General features: G+C 41.8%; 1 protein-coding gene across 1 annotated transcript in view; it reads left to right on the plus strand.

Annotated features, from left to right (window-relative positions):
* Positions 1-2,189: 2,189 nt before the first annotated feature.
* Positions 2,190-9,240, plus strand: part of LOC116701714 (hippocalcin-like protein 1) — an 88,514-nt gene continuing 81,463 nt past the window's right edge. The window contains exon 1 of the mRNA XM_032535574.1: positions 2,190-2,194. The gene's annotated coding sequence lies outside the window, so the exon portion shown is untranslated. The remainder of the gene's footprint in view (positions 2,195-9,240) is intronic.

The following is a 9,240-nucleotide window of genomic DNA, read 5'->3' on the forward strand; positions in this document are numbered from 1 at the left end:
CATTGGGATTACAAAAAAAAAAAAAGAAAAGAAAGTCCCTCTTCCTCTCGCTGGAATAGCTCCAGCATAAATCCCTCCATCTGCACACAGGTGATATCAGCTGCTGCAGGATTAACCGGCACACGGTGGACAGGGGTTGAAGGGAACCTGGTTTCCTCCTGGTCAGGGAATCTTCAAATCCACATTCTCATTACTAGGTCGCCCTTTGTTTAAAATTCCAAACACACATCACGCGACAAAATTCCACGTTACTTTATCATAGTCTCCACCTATTTAGATATTATTATTGTAACCACCTTAGAAATGTGGCATTGCGCAATGTATTGTGAACATATGGAGATCAAGTTATTAACATGCATTTTTGAGTTCATGTTATTGAATGTATTGTTAGCATGAAGAATATATGTTCCCCTAATTTATACACTAATAATTCCAAAAATGATAACAGGTATGGATAGTTATAAACACCAGGGTAGCACTTTACAATAAGGTACATAAAAAAGGGTATTAACTGTTTTGAAAGTAAAAAATGATTAGTTACCCTTTTTCAGAAGGGTAGTTATTCTTTTTCAGAAGGATAATTACCCATCTTGCTACTAGCAATAACAATGCCATAATCATGCCATACTATAGCAATAATCGGGACATGGTTCAATATGAATAAGAAATCTGAAAAAGCAAAGATGAAATGTAGAATATTAATTTGAAAGTGATCATGCAACGAGTCAAATTTAAAATGCAACGCTTAAATATTAACGCTCGAACTGAAATCTTAAATTGACAGGTGACATTGAAAATGACAATGGGAAAAAGAAAAGATAAATATGAAAGAATGCGAAATGGAAAAGCTTAAATGGAAACTTCAATTAAAATCTCAAATAGAAAAAAAAACACAAATCATTTTATTTGAGCGTTTGCACTTTATCTTTAGAATTTTACATGTGGCAATTTCCCTTTGACATTTGAAGATTCACATTGCCATTTTGAAATAGCGTTTGGCATTTCAGGCAAATGGCTTCAACTTGATGGTCAGAGTGTTCTCACATGTCCGCTCATGTGGCCTCCCACACAAAATCACCAGGACCAAAAAGGAGCATTGCCTTGAAATTCAGAAATTGTATAACCGCCACGCTGCTCCCTACACAGAGATGTAGCATGAAGCACAGTCAAAAAGAAGCTGCTTGTCTCTCATTTCCACAACTTCCACTGTATTGCTGCTTATAGTTGGCCTGGCTCCGCCCTCCTACGTACTTCCGCTCAATTTTCGTGTATTGTAAAGGGTCCTCGCCACCACCAGACAAATCACCATTGCAAATTGAAGACGTAGCTGGACTTGAATGGCCTTCTTTTGACTGAAACTACTGCCGAAAAAACACATTTCTGCCTCCAAACGTAAATCCAAATCAGCACAGGGAGAGTCCAAAACCGGGAGGGAAGCTCACGGGGGGACTGACGAGGAACTCACGGGGAAACCCACGGAGGACAGCCGGGGAACAGGCAGGATCAAGCAGACTGGCAGCGCTGACAAGACGGATCAGTACCGGTTGGCAGGACAAGTAGGCTGTCAGGCACCCCCCCCCGCTCTGATTCTGTTTTCTGTCTGTATGTCGGTTTTTCTCTGTCTGTTACATGTTGCCATGCAACCCGGGGAGGAGTGTCCTCCTTCATTCATCACCACTATCACCTGTTCCGGCTCAGCCTAATCACCAGCACCCACCTGTGTCTCATCATCATCACCACCACCAGCTCTTATACCGTGACCTGACATCCAGTCCCTGTCGGATCGTTAGTCTTCCTAGTACGTGTTTGACGCCTCATCTGACTTTTGCTAGTTGTCTTTTACTTTATGTCTGTATTCGTGTCGGTAACGTCTCTCTCTTTGTCTACAACTCATCATCACTCTACACCTCCGGATTCATCTTCACTCCCCTGCCGCCACAGCATTTCCCCCCGTTACACCTTGTTTTGTCATCTGGTTCACGGACTTTATCAATAAACTCTCGTTTGTTTTCACTCCTTGTCTGCGTTTGGGTTGTTTCTGCCAGCCGGGTCTGACACAGGCAGGGGAAAAGGGTGACAGCGAAACTGACAAACTCACAGGGTGACGGCAAAACAGGCGAAAGGATCTGACAAAGGACACACAGGGGTTAAATATAAGAGGTACCGAGGTAACAGAGAACAGGTGAGACATCAGGTGAATCACGTTAGGGCGGGGCGGGACAATCAGAGAAGTACAACGGAAAGCTAGACAAGACCAGACGAGACGGGAAACCATACTACCAAAATAAAACGGGAAACGGAAACAAACAGACACACAGGGGGACACAAGACAAGATCAGACAACACAAGACCGGGGAGAGGCTTAGACAAAAAAACACAAGGAGGCTAAACAGGACAAAATAAACCCAACAACCCCAAACAAAAACCCCCAAACCACAACCCCTTTATGGTCCGACAACGCCGGAATGGTGTTGGAATGCAATAATTGACAGGATGCAAAAAGAAAATCTATTCTGGAAAAAAAGATTTATGACAAAAAGGAATAATCCTTACTGGTGGGATTAACTGCACACCAAATATCTGTAAGACCCAAACTGCTGGCCCATGATTTTTAAGCATTTGGGGCTTGCGTTTGAACCCCAGTGACCTTTGCATTCGACCAATCAACATTTAGTTCCCATGCATCATTGAAGTCCGCACCAATAACAAAAGAACAGTCCATTAACTCCCGCATCTGATTAGCGAGCGTACCATAGCTGCCATTAAACATATTCGGTGCATAAGCTGTTAATTCATAATTTTCCTAAAACTATACTCTAGTGTAGAAATCCCAATTCTGCCTGTAATGTCTGACAAAGAGGTCAAAACTTCAAGGATTCCCTTTGACGATAATTCCTCTCCTTTTGTTTTCGTGCTCGCTGAGGAGGATGCAGGTGTATATGTCTCCTGTAATAATGCAATGTCAACATTTCTCTTTTTAAGTGAGGCCAGGGTGCTGGCTCGCTTGTAAGGTGCATTCAAAGTTACAAAATGTAAGATCACCCATTATCAAAAAAAGCTGCGTTCTAAATGAAACTAAATATGGAAAAGCAACACGCTACTGCCTTTCACCGCGTTAAATCCTAACAACAGTGCACCCAAAGTTAAATCCCTCAGCACACAGAACATCCAATCCACTTCATTTCTACAGCACATTTTACTTTTAACTCAAACATACAATACAATTAATATAAAATATTGTAAAAACAAAATGAGAGCATCGGGTTTAAAAAATAAAAAAAAATAGATAAATTGAATAAATACTAACATACAGTAAAACAATAAGAGACATCAGAGGACCACACAACTCACATGGAGTTAAAAGCCAAAGAATAAAAATGTGTTTTAACCCTTGTGTTGTCCTTCCGCCAACCATGAAAAACTGTGGTTTTTTTTGGTCAACACTATTATCACTTTTTCTGATATTTTTTGGAACTTTTTCAATGTTGTTGGTGGGTTTTTTTGAATGTTTTTTTCCAAAGTTCTTTGATATTTCTTACGTTGTTATTTTCAGCTTATTTTGAAGGGAGATTTTATGTTAACCCTTGTGTGGCCTTGTCTTCCCGTCAGACATTAAAAAAAGTTGTTTTTTTTCAACATTATTATCGCTTTTTCTGAAATCTTTGACACTTTTTCAATGTTGTGGGTGCTTTTTTTTTTTAATTCCCAAAGTTATTTGATATTTCTGATGTTGACGTTTTCATCTTAGGTCGATTTTGTTTTTTTGGGATGAAAAAACTGAAAATGGGTCAAATTTGACCCAAGGACAACATGAGGGTTAAGAAAAAACTGAAAATGGGTCAAACATGACCAGAGGACAACATGAGGGTTAAGACGAGACTTGGGTCCAACCACAGAAAAGGCCCTGTCCCCCCCCGAGTTTTAAGTCTTGTCTTGGGGACCACATGTCCCATGTAAGATGTCACCATGTAAGACAGAACAAAAACAGATGAGACAGTGACGCACAAGGAAAAGCAAGGGTGGGTGGGGGGGGGGGGGGGGGGGGGGGGGGGGGGACATAGCCGGAAAGCTAACACTCAAAATAGGTCTGTGATAAAGATTTGACGGGGGGCAGTGAAAAGGAACAGCAGCTCATAGCTACCCGGCTGCAACAGCAACTGATTCCACTAAATTGACTTTAATAATAAATACATTTCTTGTTTACAAGAAGAGGAAATAAAAATCTCAAAATAGCAAGCACATTGGAAAGGAGACTGAGTAACCTATGGAGCGCAGGCTATGTTAAACAGGACAGAAATGTCAGTCAAAAACACAGTGTCTGTAATTATATCAGAAAACAAGAAAACTATAGGACACTGGTGGAAAACATAAGGTAAACACAAGAGCAGGAAAACAGAGGAAGTGAAACTAACCACGACGGCACAGAAAACCAGACCACCACAATAAAACAGGAAGCAGAACATATAAGACAAAACCCCAAATAAACAGAACATATAAGACAAGACCCAAAATAACACAATCACATGGACAAGATATTAAAAAAAAACAGAAGACAAAATACAGAAGAAAATACCAGAGCCACGACAGAGGCAGAGCTCTCCCACAGCGCCCGTACCTGCGCTTGGAGCTGCAGGTGAGGTGGAGGCCAACGCTGCTGCTATTGTATTCCCCTGAAAAGACAAATATCCAGTTACACGTCCAGCTCATTCATGGATTTTCCACACGTCATAGAGCTCGGGTCCAATGAGGCAGTGGAAAACACTCTGACAGGTATCATTCATGATTCGTTTTTTTTTTAACTATCACCACCTGGCATGAGAGAGTAGTTAGTGTCAGGTCAGTCAGTTGGATAATTTGTACCATTCATTCATTCAAACCTTTATTTAACCAGGATAAAAAAACTCCTTGAGATTAAAAATCTCTTTTCCAAGAGTGTCCTGGCAAGTGGCAGCAGCACGTTTCAGACAGAGACACTTACATGTAAATACATAAACACACTTTCACTCATATTCAAACAACAATGTCATCATAAAATACCAGGGTCCTAAATCAATTTAAAAACAGTGACATCCAGACTGCCCTTCTGCAAGGTCCTTTAACAAGCCTTTAAAAGAATAAAATGAGACCAACTCCTTCAACTGGAGTTCATTTTGAAGCTGATTCCATGCAGATGGGGCTGCAAAATTAAAAGCCTTTTTGTCGAAGTCAGTGCGGGCTTTAGGGACTGTCAATAAAACCAGATCCTGTGAGCGCAGGTGATATGTCCCTGCAGACCTCGGGACGATGTAGGTGTTCAAATAAGGAGGAAGAAGTCCTAATACTGCCTTATAAATAAAAAGATGCCAGTGCATCCAACGCCGAATCGAGAGTGAAAACCACCCGACCCGAGAATACAACAAACGGTGATGACTGAGAGATTTTAAGTTTGTGATGAATCTCAAGGCTCCATGAAACACAGTGTCCAAAGCATGAAGACACTGGGAGGTTGAATGCATGTTTAAAATATCACCGTAGTCCAAGACAGACAAGAATGTTGCATGATTGGTGTAAGCGTTTTGTATTAATAGCTGGTAAGAATAAGCACGAAAGGAGGCTGTATTCTGGCAACACAATGGCTGTGATGCAGGTCCTTGAAAGCACCATGCACGATGGCGATTGGCTTATTGCTGGCTGCAGGAGCGCACTGGGCATGGATGCACTTGAGCTCGGTATTGAAGTTTTTCTCTGATAGTGATAGCTAACATGTAAATACTGAAGAATCGTGCGGTGATTCCCTGGAGAGAGAGCCCCACCGTGAATTACCGACACAAACTCCCAGCTTGAGGTGTTCTGGGAGGGAGTGGTAGAAAACAGAATTTAGTTCTGCGTTCCGGTGGGGGGGGAAAAAAAATCCTTTGACAAGTTTTGAATTGGCCCAGTGAGTGGAATGCAAGTCATTTGTTTTTAAAGGCGCAAAACAGTAGTGTTATAAAACTCACCTGAGGGGTCCAATAAAGATTTGGATGTATTTTGAATGTTGTTAAAATCACACTGAAGTCACACTGAAACTTGAAAAACACTTTGCAATGTTAATCATTTCTTGCTCTTTTATTTTATTGCTCACTTTACCTGTTCAGAAGGACTCTGGGGCACAACTAGCAGCTCATTTGAAATGTGTTGTCCATGTTTTTTGTATTGCTTTTACTACGTTCTCTAAGCATACACACAAGAATAGCACTAACCCAGGCATAATTAAAAGCCCTGGCAGGCCAGTAACAGGCTCGGAAAAACCCTCTTTTTAATGAAAAAAGAAAGAAAAGGGATTTTGTCTTTTTTTCTTTTACTTGAAAATCAGCGATTCTATTCTCTTCTATTCTATTTGTAATCCATGCAAGATAGCTACTAGTGTCATACAAGTTCAATGTGCCTGTATCTTAAAAGTATCTCACTTTTTAAATTGAAATATCTATTATTTTTGAAATATCTTTTGAAATTTTTCAATTGTACATTGTTGATTTTCATTGATAGACATCCACACGGACTACATGACAGAATTTAGACCTGGGGTTCGGATTTGATTCAATACACCTGGTCTATAGAATAAGCATCGTGGGTACTCCGTCATTATGCATGAACGGTAAATTCAATCCGTAATTCTGAACTTTATATACGTAGAGAGAATAAGGTCTCTCAAAGCCAGGTTTGTTCTTGTATAGAAGCAAGAAAAAACATCCAAATAGGGAATATTGTTATGTTGTTGATGACTAAAAAGCATTTAATTGACATTCTTGTAGGCCAAATTTGTCGGACAGGGCTGTTTTTATTGCCCTCCTGTATTCAAACACCTGGGTGTCCCTCAGTGGTGAATGAGCCGAAACACCCCCATCGATAAATAATAGAACACACTGATTGTGGCTCCTGTCGTTTAAGAGTGTGAGCCTTTCTCTGAAGCAGATCCCGAAGTTTTAGCCTACTTCAACGAAGGTCGAACAGGTCTGATGACGCTGTCCTTTGGGGAGTCGAGCCCCACATACAGTGCGGGATGTCTATCTAGAATACCGAAATGAAGGTCAGTTTTCTGGGCCGCTGTTTCCCACAGCGGCCGTCCCGCCTGGGGAAGAGGAGATGGAGGATGCAATGAAACACGACCGCTGCACGGTTACGCAAGACCGGGGAAAGTGCAACAACAGCATTGAACCCTGGCTCTGAGGAGGGAAAGTGCCCACGGAACACATAGGAGAGGGAGAGAGGGAATGAGAGGAGGAGGGGGTAATTCAATCACATCAGCGTCCTCATTCACAGGACAGAGAGAACGGGAGACCGAGTTATGAGCAACTAATGAAATAAGCAAAAGCTGAGTCAGATATTTGTCCCTGTCTCACGCTCGGCGGAACAACAGAGAGGTGAGACAAGTAGAGGCATGGAGGGGTGGACAGAGAGAACCCCAGGGACACAGTTTCAGGAAGGAGGTTTAACAAATTCCGAGTCTGACCCTGAAGTCTGAGTTAATTCAAACCCGAGATGGGACACTCTGGGTTTTCGGTTCCAGAACAGCTGGGTTTAACAACTCTGAGTAGGTTGACTCAGAGTTAAGCACGTGCACCACCACAATAAAAAGGCAGCATGAATGGAGCCCTGTTACTACGAGTCACCATGGCAACAACCCCATACGTCTGGTCTGCGGAAATACTCACGCAGCGAGTTGGAACGTACATTTTGTTAAAAAAAGAGAGAGAATTTGCATGGGAGAAAATTGCTGCAAGAGTCACAAGGTCTAATATAGTGTATTAATATCCTATTTAATCATAAGTATAATATTACTGGTGAATCTATTTCATTTAGGAGCCATCTTAAATTCTACTAATCCAATTCTGAGGCTGCAGCACCTGTAGGTTGTGAATGTCCAGGATTTAGCCTTTGAACATCAACATCTTCTCAGTCCCCCCCCCCTTTCTGCTAAAGCCCAAACGGTCTCCTAAGCCCCTCCCCCCCACGAGGGAGAATGAATGCGTGTGCATTCACCAATCATGGCCCCCCTGGCCTCGATGGGTGCATCTGAACAGGGAGCTGTGGATTTTTGCATATTGCACTACAGGCTTTTTAAATGACATGCTTCATGTAGAACTATTCGGGATTGTTGACACGGAAATGCCATGTTATGAGAAAAAAACGTAGGATATAGTCTGCATAACATGGTTAGTAAACCAACCCCGCTTTTTTATTCATGCAGATAACAAACTGCACTAAACTGTGCCTGATACAGACTGGATGGATGAATGGATGAATGGATGAGGAAATGAAAGGGCGCTGTGTCAGAGGGAGGAGAACCTGCTCCCGACCGGGTCAGGTTCACAGCCTCAGTTACCATAGTAACTGATTTTTAAGTTGAGTTATCTCTCTTTCTAAAATGGACTGGAGTAACCCCTCTCTCTCTCTCTCTCTCTCTCTCTCTCTCTCTCTCTCTCTCTCTCTCTCTCTCTCTCTCTCTCTGTCTCAGGTTTGAATAACCTCCCATTCAACAGAAAACCCGGAGTTTCCCTCATCTCAGGCTTAACAAACTCAGAGTTTTCACTAAACCTGCTTTCTGAAACGGAATCCCGGGGCAGGCTAACACAGAGCTAGCTTCTTTGCTACGGTAACTCCTCCCCTCCTGCAGGTCAAAGGTTATGACTACAAACAAGATTTTAAAAAAAAAAGAAGAAGAAACTCTCTCCATTGCAACTTCCCATCCACCCGTATCCATATGAGCTGCGAAGTGCATGCATGATCTCACACACACTCTACCGGGCCTTGCACACACAACTCTGAAATCCTCAACTTCCAGGTGGTGCTGTCATCCACTCTTCTATGATCATTCTCCACCTTTCATAAATAGTTTTGGTGAAGCGTGGAGTACCTTGTGGCTGTCTTCATCTCAACCTTTTTAAAAGACAGTAAGCAACACTGCAACTTAATTTTAGAAAGCCATGACATTATATATATTCGTCTCCAAAGTCCTGATGAGCTCAACATAATCTCTTACTGAGGGGTTTCTTTTTAATAAAGTCATACGCATCCCTTGGTTTTACTCTATAATGAGTATCCACTATAACAGTGATTCGCAAAGTGGGGGTCGGGACCCACAGGGGGGGTCGCAAGTTGATTTCCAGAAATAACATAAAAATGTAAAAATGATTAGAAATATCATATGTTAGCCATGATTTCAACACAAGATAAAACGGTTGTGTTATTTTGTGTTGTCAATATGCTCGTGTTTGGATA

This window comes from Etheostoma spectabile, chromosome 14 (assembly GCF_008692095.1).
Source record: "Etheostoma spectabile isolate EspeVRDwgs_2016 chromosome 14, UIUC_Espe_1.0, whole genome shotgun sequence".
In the NCBI taxonomy this organism is placed as follows: domain Eukaryota; kingdom Metazoa; phylum Chordata; class Actinopteri; order Perciformes; family Percidae; genus Etheostoma; species Etheostoma spectabile.